The 16575-nt window shown below is 51.7% G+C and overlaps 1 protein-coding gene across 1 annotated transcript in view; it reads left to right on the plus strand.

The window, feature by feature from the left end:
- LOC108002720 (N-acetylglucosaminyl-phosphatidylinositol de-N-acetylase) overlaps positions 1-16575 on the plus strand; it is a 68781-nt gene that overhangs the window by 24809 nt on the left and 27397 nt on the right. The window lies entirely within an intron of this gene.

Below are 16575 nucleotides of genomic sequence, written 5' to 3' on the forward strand. Positions count from 1 at the left end.
GTGAGCAATAGAGAAACGAATGGGAGGGTGGGAGTCCTAGGAGGCAGCGTGTGTCGTGTGGCGTGGCCTATCGTGTGTAAAGGTAGCCGGTCGTCGTCGAAAGAGCCCGCAGAAGAAGAAGAAGAGGGCTCAGAGGCCAACTGATCATCGCATGCATTTAAATTGGTTCATTAAAGCCCCACGGTCCACCCCTCTCACCCCCTCTTCTGCCCGACTAACCCCCTCCTCGGGAACCCCTCTCGTTCCCTCGTGACGGCCAGCCTCCAACTCGCCACCGGACGACCCTATGGAAACCCACAACACACGCTTCTCTTTGAGTATCCGGGCGCACCTCTGTCTGCATCCACCGACTGCAACCACCAAAGTGCGCCATCCTACTTATCACACCGACACCGGACCAGATCTTCCGCCGTACGTGTTAAATCGTCGATGCAATTACTACTACCGCCTCCTCCCCTTTCCCTCCATTTCTAAACTTTCGCCACCGATATCGATCTTGATATCTGGAAACAATTTTTAAGAGATTTACAATCTTTCTCTTTCTTTTTTTTTCTCTCTCCGAACTCATTTTTTTTTAAGCGATTGAATCGTCACCGATCACGGCACGGCTGAGTGAGACGCGGAAAAAGCGTCGTTGTTGTTCCCAGAATATCTAATTCCGTCGCAGAAACTGTACGAGACGACCGTACAGTTTTTTTTTTATCTGAACGCGACTCGAACGAAATTCGTGTTTGCGAACGCGGTATTGGCGATGACGTAAAAATCGACGGGCAAGATTTATTTTCGCGTGTTCGCAATCTGGCGATCTGCGATCGAAAGGTTAACGCACCCCTGCAGCACGTCTGATTACCAACTGGAAATGTGCGTGCGTGCATCACGCCCAACACGCGCGTTTTCCAACGCGCACACGTGCACGAACCGCCGTGGTGAATTTTTCAGTAAACCACCGATCGGGTTAAGCCCGATTCACAAGCCGCAAAAGGGGGATGCCGCCTAATTTCAATTCTTGGAATTGCGACTTGGAAAATTTGTCTTTTCTCTTCTCTTAACTTCGACACATCGAAAATGGCCGCGATATCGATCGATAAAACGGCAAACGTTATTAAAACGGCAATATTCGTTCCGCGTATACAAGAGCAAACGAAATTTATTTATACGCGGAATTTATTTATACACGGGTTGTTTACGCGGAGCAAATATGACAAATTTTCTGTCGCGTCGCGTCGATGATACGAACGTTCGCGAATACGTCTTTGGAGGGGTATTTTGACGAACAAAAAACGGTACGAGACTTTAGACGCATCCTGTTTTCGGTCGACGATTGCCCGCCGCAATTTGTTAAAGATGGTTAAGGATGAGCGTTCTTGTACGTCTCTGCCTCCAGGTTCGTTCGTTCGCTTTCCCATTAAGATTCCATCGGGATCGACGGAACTTCTTGTATATATATATATATATATATATATATATATATATTTTGTATATGTACATATATATTGTATATGTATATATATACATATATATGTATATATATGTATATACGCAACAGGCCTGATGTATACATATGTACATGAAAAAGAAAGGTCTAGGTGCTTCTTCAAAAACGATTACACCCGAATTGATCCTTCGAACCGTTCAAGGTCGGACATAATTCGAGCAAATTAGCATCGACTCGTCCGATGCTCCCCTTCTTCGGGAGCAGGGTCGGCTTTCAGCAGCTCGTGCATCGCGTTGACATTTTACCGTTGCAAAATCGTTAACTTTTCCTTTTTCTCACCTTTAAAATTCCTATCCTTTCTTCCTTATTGAGATTCACTTTTACGGTACTTGTACAATCGAAGTACGATAAAATTTGAAACGATTTGTTAAAAATACGAAAATTGTGGAGGGAGGGGGGAAAAAATAATCACCGGTGAACATGTGGTCGGGGAATAATTTAGCGTATTACGGCGTATTGTGGGATGAGATTGCCAGGAATATCGGTCTTCCTATGTGTCGAACATTGCGCGAACAAGAAGAAGCATTTGCCACTTCATCGCGGTTAATTTCGTTGGAATTGCCTTTCCGATGCAGTCAAGGTCGCGCGTAATTCGCGTACATTAGTCCCGAATTCAACGATCGATGACCGGGAATGGGTTTAGAAACTGTGTCGACGTCAATTTCCGATATTACGCGCGTTATTACGGTCTGGTGAATCAAAAAATGGGGAAGAGAGAGAGAGAAAGGAAGGTAAAAATATGATACGGCTGGCGATACGTCGATCGCGTTTATGCTCACCTCGCGGAATCTACGATGAGGTAAAAGTTTCTACAGGCTGCTCGCATTATCCCCTATAAATCACGCAAGGAATGGCCAGGTGTGCCAGGTATGGAAAGAAAAAGAGTATACTGTACGCTTATGTTAATACCCGGACGAAATTATGTTAGTGGGTCCCGAGGATTTTTCGATCAACGTGATTAATCGTGTCATTCGTCATCCTTGTACGCGGCCAGTGATAACATTATCGCGTTACTTGGTAAATTCAATTTATCGGATTGAGAGTGGGCAGTAAGCAGGAAAGTGTTGGAAGTACGCGATCGGTGGACCGCGCAACGGTGATGTTGTTGTTGATGATGATGATGATGATGATGATGATGATGATGATGATGACGACGATAATGATGATTGTGATGATGAAATCTTCGCAGGGGGTAAATCTATTATCTATCATTGGTTGGAAATCGCGGGAGAATCATGCATCACGTGCCACGGCTATCATTATTGTTCCATGAAATATCTGTTTCGTAAAATGAAACGATGGTATCGGTCAGCCCAAGGCGCAACATCGCATCGCGCGCTCGATAATTGATAATAATTGACAGTTTATTCATCGATCCGGGGCTACGGGTACTACGCGCACCGACGATCACCGGCGCCCGTTCTATTCGCCTGCCGACCGTGTACGTCACTTTCGAGAAAGTAGGATCGGAACGAGACTCGCCGCGTTCCCTCGCCCGTTGGACGTCGGCCGCGCTGTAAATTCGCGAATCGCGGCCGCATCTGATTCGTGGTCGGTTCGAAGACAATCTCATCGTTGCGATATAAACGCGGTAATCTCGTTCGGCTATAAATCGGAGGCGAGCAGATCCGCCCTAACACGCGAACAAATAGGATCGGGCGTGTAAGGTGTCACGTCACAAAACGATCGCGCGACGGTAGGTGGTTATCCCTGCCGGTGGGGTAGAAGAAGATGGAGCGGATAGAAAGGAGAGTTTTCCAAAGAGACAGGCGCGTGACCGTGGTGTGCAGGCCGTGTGCCGTCGGGGGGCTGTCCGTCATGCCAAGCCCCAGTAGTTACCGTCACGCGGTCGTCCCTGCGATCATCCACGGATCCACCACCCCCGTCGCTATCGCCCTCTTCTCTTCCTCCCTATTGTAGCCAACCCCCTGACTAATCCCATTCCCTTTCGAGAGTGACGGTTGCACGTATAGGTGAGCACGCGATGCACGATGTTTGCACCGAGCAGCACGTGGGAAACGCGAAGTGTGCTCGCCCCCTCTCTCTCTCCCTTCTTCCAACCCCTCCTACCGTCCTTTCCTCCTTCCGTTTCCGCGGTACACCTACGCCTCTCCTCGTCCGTCCGTTTCCGCCTACGATCTCTCCCTCTCTCTCTCTGTTTTTCCCGCTCTCCTCTTCCTTCTCCTCCCCCGTTTACGGGGGCAAAACATCAACGATCGAGCTAACCACCCTAAACACGAGCACAGGCCACCCCTCGACGCGAAGAAGGAGGAGAAGCGTGTAACTGCCGCGAGCTGGCCAAGTGTCGGATCGGGGGTGGAACGATGGGTGAATGCGTGCACGGGACAGGACGCATTCCTGGTCGGCGTGGGGTCGCCGTCCAAGCCGCAGGAATGGTCTTACGGTGTTTGTCCATCACCCTCCGCCAACTTCCACCCTTCGGAGTAGGTTGCTTTTCGTTGGGATACGTTGGTTTCGGGGTTAGGGTCGCGTGGAAAGGAAACGATCGGCGCTACTCGGAAACGGTACTCCGGACTACTCGAGACTCGGCATCGGGCGGATCCTCTTCCTGGATTCGAATTTAATTAAGGTGTCGCGTTCGCGAAATTTTGATGAATTTCTCGATGAAAAATATTTTCCCCTCCCCTCCCCCGAAACGGGAAGAAAAGTTTTTCGAGTTAGACAAGTTTCGACGAGTCACGACGGAACGATCAATCGACTCCCTTCCTTTCGTTCTCTTCAGTATCAACAACCGATCGTCGCGACGTTGACTCTCAATTATCGCAACAGCCTGCTCCTAGCGAGTTACAGCACTTGCCGCTCCTCGACAACGAAAATATTAGTAAACGAGCAAAGATCGGGATAGGATGGTTGGAGAGAGAAAGAGAGAGAGAGAGAGATATTTTGTGGGTCGATCGACGAGCAAGAAGGGACGAAGAGGTGGCCGAGGAGGAGGTTGAAGGGGGCTCCACACCGGACCCCTGCTGCGCAGTTTTGTACCAGAAGAGGCCTTGCGCCCGAAAGGGGAACCCCCGTAGTGATAATTAGGGGGCCAAGCGAGTGTTTCTGGCCTTCGTGAAGGTCCTTGAAGTTTCGCCGCCCTGATCTCGAAAAAACGGATCGCCAGTCATCGTGTTTCACCATCGTCTGCGTTTCTCTCTTCCTCCTTCACCGGTCCGCCCGCTGTCCACCACCCCTTCGATCCTCCGGGGCGGGTGGAACCAGCGCGGGAACATCAATTTTTCAGTGCCTCGTCCGACGTACGCCTCTCTCTCTCTCTCTCTCTTCCCCTTTCTTCTCCGTTTCGTGGGATTTCCTAGGTCATGGCTCTGTCATCTGGTGACCGACGTTCGTTCCACTTCTTCTTTCTTACGACTTTAAGAACCGTCTCGCCGGTGTCGGTTTCTTCCCATCCGTGCCGGCACACGCCGTGAAAACGCGCACCATCTGTCTTCATTCGCGAGTATCGACAGTATCTGGCAATTTCCCTGCTTCCCCGGACGGATAGACGGCCCTCCTCGCCGAGAAAAGAAAGAGAGATCCGCGGATTGGAGGAGGAGAACTGCAACGCAGATGACGTTGCGTCCTCCGTCGAGGGTCGGAGGGGGCGGAGGAGAGGTGAAAGTTTGGGATAAAAAGATTCGTCGAGGTTTCGAAAATCTCGAAATTGCGAGAAAATACAGCTCGAGCTTCTTGCCGAGCCATCGGACGAGCATGGGCAAGCATGAGCGACGCAACGGTGACGAGGTTATCGCCGACGTGGCATCTCGACGAAATAACGAGAACGGCAGAAGGAACGGCGCGGCACCTGCACGCTACTATCGCGTAGGTGCCGTCCGTCGCTCACGCAGCCAGTCTGTCTTCCGCGCCCTTCGCAATAACCGGCAGACAGTTCCACTTGATTAACCCGATTCATGCGTGCAACGGCGTGCCTTCTACGCCCTATAATGCACGATCGAAACCACTGTTGCGCGCAAATGATGTACACTTATACACACGGCTTATACGCGACGAGGCGGTGCCGCCAAAATACGGCACGCACCATGCTCTATTGTCCCGCACGAGTTTTACGCTCGTTTGCCGGTGACCGACCACCGATACGCACCGGGTGTTACGAAAACAAAAGGGATCCACGCTCCACGCGATACGCCACTCCAACTTGAAATCCAGACTGGGGCGGGAGGGGAGGGGCAGACTCTTCCTCGAAAATTCTTCCGATCCGCACTCGTTCTTTCCTTCATTTTCTTCTCCTTTCTTTCTAATTTTTCATTCTTTGTTCTTCTTCTTCTCGTTATTTTTACTTTCTCGTTACTACCGTACGTCATCGCTTTCGACCATATTTTTCTCACGGCTCTCCATCTTCTCCGCGCGCGCACGCCACGAATGTCACCGCCGAAAGTATATTATCCCGCTTCGGAGAATCGATAAAGGCTGTTGGTATCTGTTCCAGTAGTACGAGTGGCTTGTTTCGCTGCTCTGCGTCGCTCGAGACTCTGGCGTCGCATCTTCGAGGAGAAATTACCACGACCACTCTGATGCTCACCTCGAGAACGTGCCTCCCTCCGAATAGAAAACTTCTTATTTGTATTTCCATCGATGACACCGTGAAGTTATTATTAATGTGCTCCCCGTAACGCGTAGCGTGGCTCCTTCGCGGATGCGAAAGGTCGTCGCCAAGTGTCGTGCGACCGAAGTAATCAGGCTGTGGCTCGACGAACCCATTTCCTTCGTTCTGTCCCATTGGTTCCAGACCAGGGTCGAAGGCAACGCGAGCAAGAATAATCGTAGCGTACGGAACGCCGCGTCCGGTTCGAGAGGGAATCGACCGGCTTGGAGTCGATGGTGGCCGTCTTCGATTCGAAAAATTTTCCTCCCCTCACTCTCCCCCTTCCTCGAGTCGGCGACGGGGCCAGTCGAAGCCAGTGGAAGTTTGGAAATTCGTGAGGGCGATCAGTCACCAGTCGGTGAGATAAATCTGACTCATAAGTTATCGGGGAGCTCCCGTAGGCCAAGGGTGGCCGTATCTACGGGGGATAGCGCGGTGGAGGAAAAGAGAGGCGAAGAGCAAGAGGGCCTCGATGTAGCCCGTATCAAGATCTCTTTGCATCTCTGCCAGGCCGAGGAAGGGGCGAGGGGCTACGGGGGTGCTTATCTCCGCGTTATTCCCGAAGGGCGAACCCCGTCAGCCTGGGACCCGACAGATAACGTTTCCCCGTCCCGTGCTACACCCCCGCCCTACACTGGGTGTCGAAGTCGTCGAATTCGCTGCGTGCGCTCTCGCCCTCGGCCGAGATGGGAAGAGAAAGAAAGAAAGAAAGAGGGAAGGAGGGGAAGGGGGATGTATCGAGAAGAAGGAAGGGAGAAATCCGGTGGCGAGTTTCGAAGCGAACGATTTTTTGCCGCGGAGGCAAATATGAAAAGCCGTGAGGAAAGAATCGTGGAAACAATGACCTCGAAGGGGATGGAGGGAGGGAGGTTTATTGTCACCCGTAAACGCGTCTATTGTACGATCCGCGGTACAACCTGGACGCGTTCCGTTTTCAGCGGGCGTAGTGAAAACGTTGGCGCTGTCACTGGCTGATATAAGCCCGTCACGAGCTTAGACCGGCGAAAATACGAACGGATCGGGGGAAAAGATCTCGCCTATTCGGATAATTGGCGCGATATCGTTCGGCTCGGATCGTTCGACCGGATGCAGCACACCCAGTACAGGATGATCGAGTTTCGCTTCTGTACCGAGCTGCTCCGGTGCTGGCTGGTTTCAGATAAGCCAGTTTCTCCGTCTCTTTTTCCCGCGTGTCTAAGAGGGACTGCCGCGGGGGCGGTTATGGGAGGGATAGGAGCGGAGAAAGCGTGTGCAGAGACACGGAGTCGAGTAGGGTGGCCGGTCGTTCGTGAAATAAGCTCCGCAGGGTTTTGGTGGTCGCGCTTTGGGGCGGCTTAGGGGCGCCTACACACTCGCCTGGAACGACCGACCGCCGTTGCTCCCTTCCATCCCCCTTCTATTCGCCAAAAATACAGGCTGAAAGGGCCCCCGCGATCCCAGCTGCCGATGATGTTTCCGCATGGGTACCCGCGAGGTTCGCGTGTTTTCGACGTTACCTCGATGATTTCGATTTTCAGCCCGTGCCACCCCTTTCTTCCGCCTTCTTCCCCGTATTCCACCGCCTTTCGCTCCACTTCGCTTTTCCACCTTCCCCGCGAGGCGGCGAGAAAGTGTCGTCGTGGATGGACGATTTCGCTACGCCATGCGAGAAATCGAGAAGAGAGGCAGAGAGAGAGAGAGAGAAAGAATATGTTCTCGGAAGAAGAAGAAGAAGCGAAGAAGAGGAGCGTGGAGAAAGCGATTGTTCGCGAAACAGGCGTGGATTCGTCGCGAGAACCGCGTCGATCCGGATGGACGAGACCCGTTCGTATCATCGGGTCGATCGATCGTATATCCCGGCGTAGATCGGTGGCCGATATACACGTGCACGGTAGCACCACCTCGGGCTCAGGAGGATCGCCATAAGTGGTCCTCGACGAGACATTCGGAGGCCTTCCACGCTGCAGGGGTCCTGGCTACGAGATATGCATCGACACCCACTCCTTCGACACCAAGTCGAATTTCTAGCGGGCGCAAGAGCTTGTCCTCCGTGCGGTGGCGACAAGGTGTGGTTGGTAGGGACGTAACCTGGCCCGTATATATAAACGGCCGCCGCGCCGCTCTGCCCCAGCGGTTTCCGGCTTTTTTCGATTTATAATCGGCCAACGATTACCCGAGGTAGCGTTCTAGGGCTGGACTTGGCCGCCTACTGTTGAGCCTTTCGGCCCGAGGGGATGTTCGATTATATATACCCACCTTGCTCTTTCCTCTCCACGAGGCCTCCCCCCCCCTCCCCCCCCCCCAATGATGATCTTTATGGATCAGACATCGTCCGCTAAATTAGCACCTCTTACGAGTCAAGGACAGGCGGTGAAAAAAATAAGAGGATATACCGTCTATATATCCAGGAAGTGCGGCGGAGAGAAATATCCTCGACGCGGGGGAAATTTCCCTCTGTCTTTTCGAATAACATATAACGAACTTTCCACTTTATTTCGCGTTTAAATTAAATTAAAATCCTCGAGAACGTGTACCTACATATATTATGCGGTATGAAAAGATTAGCATCATAATTAACACCGGTGAGAGGCAAAATTTTCAGCGGGTATAATAAATGTTTTTTAACGTATTTTATTCAAAGCGGTGAAGATATTGACATTTATATTTCTCCAACGGTGCTGGGTCGGACGAGACAATCCATCCGACGTTGGCAAGGTGTGGTTTCACCGACATAACTGCCATATAAACGCCACACGGTTTCGGACGTAAGTGGTTTCCGGCTTTTTCGGTTTATAATCGGCCAACGATTACCGAAGTAGCGTCCTGGGGCCGGTCCCTGGATGCCTACTGTTGGACTTCCCCCTCCCCCCCTGATTCAGGCCCGACGGGGGTGTACGATTAGAGGCGTAGGTTTCCTACGCTACAGGCCTGTTCAGCGATGATCAGATATCCACGATCCCGTACCCATCACGAGACACCCACCTGATTCTTTGTCCTCGACCTGTGACACTTCCGACAGGTTCCGACCATTGACAAATCGGGCTCGATCGAAAGAAAAGAGAAATATTACGGGAGGTGTGTCCTGAAATTCGCTGTCATTCATCGGCGACGAGCGAGCCACACCAGACCCAGGAATCGTCGCGTTTAAACACGTTGGAAATGGAGAATAAGAAGGTTCTCGAGCTTTCCTTCGAGTTTTGCCGATTTTCCATGGAAAAAAAATCGCGTATCGCGAACCGTGTCGTTGAACATTATCCGAAAGCATTTCGGACGGGCGAAAAAATTCCGCCACCGCCCGAGTTTCCGTCCCTCGCTACTTTTTCCAACATTTCCACTCGACTTGTCCATTCGATCTATCCACTGTCCACTTAGATGGAGTTATTAGAGAGAGAGAGAGAGAGAACGGGTGGACGGAGAGGAGAAACCATTGCGACGAAACGAAACGAAACGGCGGCGACGATGTTGCCGCGTGGCGAAAAAAAATCGGCGATCGCTTTGAACGGTCCTGTACCGACTCCTAACCGCGTTCACCCGTCGGTTACCCGTGTAGGTGTACAGTGGGATAGAAAGAGGTGGGGGTAAAGGTCGGGGGAGGGTGGTTTAATCACGGGGGCTATCACAATCCCTAAGTGGGCTTCCTGCCCGCTTCGGAATTATAGATAATGTCAGATAATAATAACACACCCTGTAGGGGCAGGCCCCGGAGCCCACCAGAGGCAATAAGTATAAGGTAACCCGAAGAAGAAGAAGAAGAAGAAGAAGAAGAAGAAGAAGAGAAGGAGGAGGAGGAGGAGGAGGAGGAGAAGGAGGAGAAGGAGGAGGAGGAGGAGGAAAGTGGGAGAGGAGGGAGAGGCGGTGGTGGTGGCGACGGTGGTGGTGGTATTAGTAGGAGGATAAGTATAGGCTGTGAGAAGGCAAGAAGTGGGTTGAGGTGGACGGAGAGGAGAAACGAGAGAAGAAAGAAGGGACCCGTAGAGAGAGAGTTCGCTTCTTCAGGGTTAGCCTTCTGGTAGAAGCTGGGAGTCAGGAGTCGGGCCCAGCAGTCTGGGGGCCCCATACGTGCCGGGCCATGGGGTCATCCGGGACCCCCGTTTCCCAGCCCCACCCCCCGCACACCCCCTTGCTCCACCACCTTTTTCTTCCTCTTTTTCCATACACCTTTCGCGACCCCACCTTTCCAACTGCAACGCGGGATATCGCATAACGTACTCCCTTCGCACGCTCCGTCCCTTTCTTCCTTTCCTCCTTTTGTTTCTTCCTCCTCCTCCTTCGTACCCCCTCGATATTCCTCCACTCCTCTCCTCCTTCCCTCGCCCCTCGGATACGAGATTTCAGCCCGCAACGTTTAGTACACGCACGGGGCCCGTTAAGAACGCCTCTCACGCTCGAATCCCATTCAAAGAAACAACGTATCGATAACCCGTGGAGCGAGGAGGAGAGGTCGCGGCGATATCGCGTTATTTTCGTCCCACCTTCTCGTCCCTCCTTTCGTCCCACCCGACGCGGCCCCGCATGGGAAAACACGGGGCGAGGATCGAAACGAAAATTAGTTCACTAGGTACGTACACCGGCGGCACTCCCCGTCCTTTCCAACCACGCTAGAATCCGCGTCCTTTTCGTTCCACCATCGTCACGGAGATAAACTTACCTCCTTCCATTAATTACCACGCAGAAACGTGATTACGCCTTAGAGCCGTGACGAATCCCACGCGTACGTCACGTTCCACCCTTACCGACCATGTAACGCTACCATAACATGGCGTGAAGAGGCGATACGACGTTCATCCTTTCCCGAAACACCCACTTCTCCGCAGACACCTGTTCCATCTTTTTTTATTTCTTCCACGCGCGACCAAATATATATATATGTGTGTGCGCGCCGCGCGTACAAACGAGTTAGAATTTTCAAAGGGACGACCCCTCGACGACGATCGCACCCCCTACGGGTTGACCCCGTTTGAACGCGTGCCATCGCCTCTATCGAGTGGGAGGGAAGTGTTGCATTCGGCCGAGGGATCGGATCCGAGAAGGGTGGACAGATGGGGGGCGTATCTTCGTCGACGCCTCTCCTCGCATATCTCCGCAACGCTTTTCCAACCCCGTGCACGCGTTTTCGTAAGTGCCTGTATGACCACCGGTGTCTTCCTCGCCTCGGCCGATTCGTTTTCTGCCCCCTCCCATGCGAACACCGCCCATTTCATAGGGGGAGAACCGCTAAAGAGAAAAATTATAGCAATAAACCAACCGGTGCACCGTGTCACGCGGGGGTAATCGTCGCGGAGTCGGTGTTACGTTTGTGGGATGGGTCCATAATAACGTATTATTATTAGCCATTGTCGTTACGCGACCAGTTGCGCGACCATAAAAAATCCTTTTATCGGCGAGCTGTGCTTTTTCTCCATCTCCGATAATTCTTCTTCCCTCGAAACCGTGGCCAGGCAACTCCTCCCCCCCCCCTCCTTCCCGACGGAAAATAAACGCGTCCAAATCAGTTTTTGATAACGAAAATAACACGGAGGAACGAGATTCGAGTTTGGGTTTGAATTTGAATTTCCTCCGAACGGAAATTCCAGCAGCATCCCCCTTCCCCGCCGTTCGGCCCCCGCTGATGAAATATTTTTCCAGTGGCGGTGACTGGTTTGGTATATACCAAACTCTGGCAAACTATGTTAATTCCCCTATAAGACCTGCTAACGCAATTAGGACAACGCGAAACGTAATTATCCACGGGCGGGGAATCAGCCCGTGGCGCGGCATCCTGGAATTACGAATCGACGGAACACGGGCGGGAGAGAAGCCGACGCGAGGGGGGGAAGGAAGAGATAAACCGTCCGCCTCGTCCGGTCTGACGCGATCTAAGACGATATCGCGGCGCGGATCCCACGCAAAGGTTGGAGGGAGGGAAGGAAAAATTTCGCTGCCCGGTTTCGATGCCTCGCACGCGTCGAGAGTCGATCGAAATATACGCGCGTACCCCCCCGTTCGATGATCCCACGGCAAACTGAAATATCAACGCGTATAATATTTACCTAGAAACGTGCAAATAAATGGACGCTCGACATTGAAATTGCTTGACGCGAAATCAAATTATTTGACATCAAAGTTAAACGAACGGTTTGAAATATCCATTGTGCGCGCGAAATTAAAAACGAAAAGGAATATTAAACGAGAGCGGCAAACAAATTTATACGTGGAAAAAAAAAAAAAAAAAAAAAGAAATATGGAAGGAAGAAACGAGCGGGGTGGGAAGGGGACATTTTAAAACAAAAAACGACAAACGGAAAAGGTACAAAATTCGTCGCTACGTTTTTTTTTTTTTTTTACCCGAGGAGTGAATTTATTTCGGCGGCGCGGTCCGATCGAAATCACCTTGGAGGAGGGAGATAGACACACACGGTCGGTGATTTTCGACCTATCTATCGACGACCCTAAGGGCGTCGGTCCGCTCGGGAATCGGCGTCGTCATCGTACCGATGGACCGTAATAGTGGTACCTGTTGTTAATAAAAACACGAGGTCAAACGTGGCGTAACATCATCAGCTAGGGAGGGGATGGGGACGGGGACGGGGATGGAGGGGGGGTCCCCGAGCGAAGTGTGATTTCACTGGAGTGTACTCTGTCATGCGCCAGGTGCCGGAGGATGGATCCTCGTGTCCATGGGGGGGTGGAGGGCGGTGCTGATTGCAACGCTAGGAAGTTCTAACGGGTGTTGGCGAGGTTCACGATGGTTCATCGCGAGATGAAGTCAAGTGGGGGAAGAGGGGGGCTTCCGCCACTTGTAGCTAGGACGTCGGAGGTGTGCAACCCGGTTATTTTCCAGGCCTGGGTTCACCCCAATCGGGGTATTAAAGCTCGCTTCAACCCCGTTTTACGGTTTCGACCCTTTCGACCGTGAATTCGACCCCCGTGTACGGGGTCGAACGGGCTGGTGGCCCGCGCACAGCCGCCCCGAATCGAGACGGAGCCAACCCGCCGCCACCAAGGATTTGAGAAGAAATATGAACGGAGAATGTTTTATGAATGCGCCCGCTTTGGTAAAAAAAGAGAGAGAGAGAGAAAACCGGAGCAAACCTGCCCGCCCCTTCCATCCTTCGTACGCGAGAATATTTCGCAAGAGCAGCGCGTGACCGCGATGCGAAAGGAAGCGATAAAAGTAAAAGGAAACTGACGATCGATGTATCTCGGAATAAATAAATTCTACGATGAAGAAGTTCGGAAGGATCGATCGTCGGATCGCGAGAAACCACTACTCGAGAACTTTCGATCCTTACCATCCACGGTTACGATCGATCTCGTAACTTGTAACTTTTACCCTACTTCTTGACGTTGTTTCGTCGTAACGAAAGAGTGGAAGAAAGAGTGCGCGCGAACAACGATTTTTCGGGAACGTTCGCCATCGCCGATCGCATCCTCTCCTTTCTTTCGGAAAATCGAACATCGCAACGAAAATCGAACGTTAACTAATACGAGAGGATGATATCAGACGAGGGAGGTGAAAATCTAGCGAAGGAGAAGAAGAAGAAGAAGAAGAAGGGAGAGGGTGACTGGTCGAGATTGCGTGCGTTTACAAAGCAAATGGCTTGAAAATAACCGAGCGGTGTGCCCCGTGGGCTCCGCGGGGAGAAAGCTTTCGATAGACGTACGAGAGGGTGGCCGAGAGAAAAAGACGGGGAAAATCGAGAGAGGGATGGAGACACGTTGTACGACAGAGTCAGAAAGGGAGAGAAGGGAGAGGGGGTTGAAACCACCCACCGGTGGCAGAGAATCGAGAAGAGGGCCCCCCCCGTAAGGGGTGAGAGAAACGAACGAGATGGAAGTGAGACGGAAGAAGGGGAGGGGGTCAGGAAGGGGTGGTATAATCGATGCGGACATGTGCAGTTCCCTCGGGGGTAGCAACCCCTAACTCGCCAAACCTATTTATACAACAATACCCGGTACAACCCCCCATAAACCACCCTCACGCTGGACCGCCGTGGCTGCTGTTGCTGTTGCTGTTGCTGCACACTCCACCGCCCTTCACCCTCGTTCTTCTCTCCCCCTCCTCCTCTGCCGTCGGTTTATAATCAACCCCTCTTTTTCCCTCCCTCTCGTTCCCTTTCACGCCGTCTTTCACCCTCCTAGATGCACGAACAGTTTATCTTGGGGCCCACGCGGCGAGGACTGGTATTTTAAATAGCAAATACTTATCTCGCTCCCGGGCCAGGGGTGGAAGTACCGATAAGCGGGTTCGAGAGGGTAGATATGCGCACGCGACCATATCGAAAAACGCAAGACGAAGAAACGCGTGACGGGAGAGAGAGAGAGAGACACTTCTCTCGGTGTTACATTCAAACGCGGAGGGACAACTTGAACGATCGTATTTATAATCTATCCGATTAATACGATATCGTGGTAGAGAGAGAGAGAGATTCGAAGGTTGGAATTCGTTCGTGGCGGGTGTCGAACTTTCGAAAATTGACGCGCGTGGAAACACGGTGGATGTGGAATACGCCCACGCTTTGCGCTACACGCGAGATAAAGCGATCCGTTCTGTACGTAGCGCGTGTTATTTACATACGTCGCCGAGTGTCTCGGTAATAGGAATGCCATAAGAACTTCCGTTCCGTGCAGACGCTCTTACAGACGCGTGTATATATTATTCTCGCGCGCGCGTGATTCAGCAGATCCAGCGGATGAAACCGGTGGTGGACGAACCGGAGCAATTAGCATAAGTATATTTATGAGGATCGTTCCTACTTGGAAGTAAGGAGGAGGGAGATAAAGTCCGGGAAAACCGAGCTCCGTTTTTCTTCGAGCCACTGGAAATTCGTGCGGATCGAGAGATCGAGAGATCGTTAATGCGGCGGAAAGAAATGCGATATCGCCGTTACACGACGCGGCCCGTAAGACTGGACCAGCTGAGGCACGAGTAATCCGGATTTCGGATTAGCCTAAGCCCGGCCTGAACACCGGGAGGTCGTTCTGGACACTTCTGCCGTCCGCCCGTCGTTGAAGCGAGACGGTAGAAAATAAGTTCTTGGCTGGTACACGAAAAGACACGTTCCATCCGTGTTCATCGTTCTTCTCGATCGGTGACAACGGCCAGTAGACGTTTCCATTGTGCGGCTGTTGGTCGTCGTCGTCGATTCGACTCCTCGTCGAATTTATATGGTTCCAGGAACGGTCGGTTCGCGGAAGAATCGAGCCACGCGTGTTTATACGACAATACTTGGAATTGAAAGGGTTTTTCCACAAAAGAGTGGAGAAATAATACTCGCGCTTATACTCAATTACACGTAATTAAGACGTCGCAATTGCGTTGGCCGCGTCTTATTAAAAACGATACAAAGGGAAGGGGATCGTTAACGCGTGAACGTTGCAACGGGAAGCTGCACAACGGTGCAACGATCGATCCTGATTTCCCGAGGAAAGGACGGCGATCAAACGGCAATGGCAAGGGTTAATTGGTAGCTTTGCCACGTTAATTCGAGGCGAGTGACGAGCGGTAGGGTTGGAACGTGCGCGGTAAGCCGGCCACGATTCGTAAGGCCTCCTTGCGTAATGATAGGAGAAGAGAACGAGGGGTTTGCGCGACAGGGGCTTGTCTCCCGACACGTGCTCCGCCACGTGAATGTTCGAAACACGCTTTCGACGCTGTGACGCGATCCCCCTCTTTCGGATTTCAGCTTCCCAACCTTCCCTTCTGAGCGGAAAAACCTCTCGATAAAAGACCTCCGATAAATTTCGTGGAAACAAAATTTTTAAACACATTTTTAAAATTTTGGGCGAGAAAGGATCGAGCAATTTGGTCGATTAAGCGCGATTATCGAAATGGAATCGTGGCGCGATTCGTTGCGCAAGAATTCGTTGGTGGGCTTAAGAACGCTCGTTGAGCGAAGAGGGTAACAAAAATGATACGGTAGGGTGTATACCGACCCGCTGGGACGGTTTGTCTCTGCAAGACTCCCGCGAGACCCCCGTGGTAGTTCCTGGGGCGCGGAGGCGGGCACGCATCTGTCGAATCTCCCGATGGATCTTCTGCGAGAGATCCGTCAGGACACGTATTACACGCTACACCGACGCCCTTCGTCCTTCCAATCACTGTTACAATGTACACACGGTGTACTCTGGTCGCCACTCTATCCGGTTAAATTCCACGATAAACTCCCGCGAGGACGCGGCTCCGTAGCTCGTCGGGGGATCGACGCGATTTAGAGGAAAAAACGATCCCATCCCTGATCGTCTTCTCGTCCCTCTGGAAAATTTCACCGCAGACGTCAGAGAAGATTAATAAATAATAGTTATCGAACGATAGTTTCGATTTTCCATATCGCCGATTATTCTAAACTCGCGCAATACTTCGTAGATGCGACTGAGAAGGGCCGTACATGGAATGGAAAAGAAAGAAAAAAGGAAAAGAGGAAAAAGAGAGAAAGATTGGCGGAACAGGTTCAGACGCGAGGAGGAAATAAAAGAATAGAGAAGGAGAAGAAGTGGTTGGCGATCGTGTCCCGGA

Source organism: Apis cerana, linkage group LG2 (genome assembly GCF_029169275.1).
Source record: "Apis cerana isolate GH-2021 linkage group LG2, AcerK_1.0, whole genome shotgun sequence".
Taxonomy (NCBI): domain Eukaryota; kingdom Metazoa; phylum Arthropoda; class Insecta; order Hymenoptera; family Apidae; genus Apis; species Apis cerana.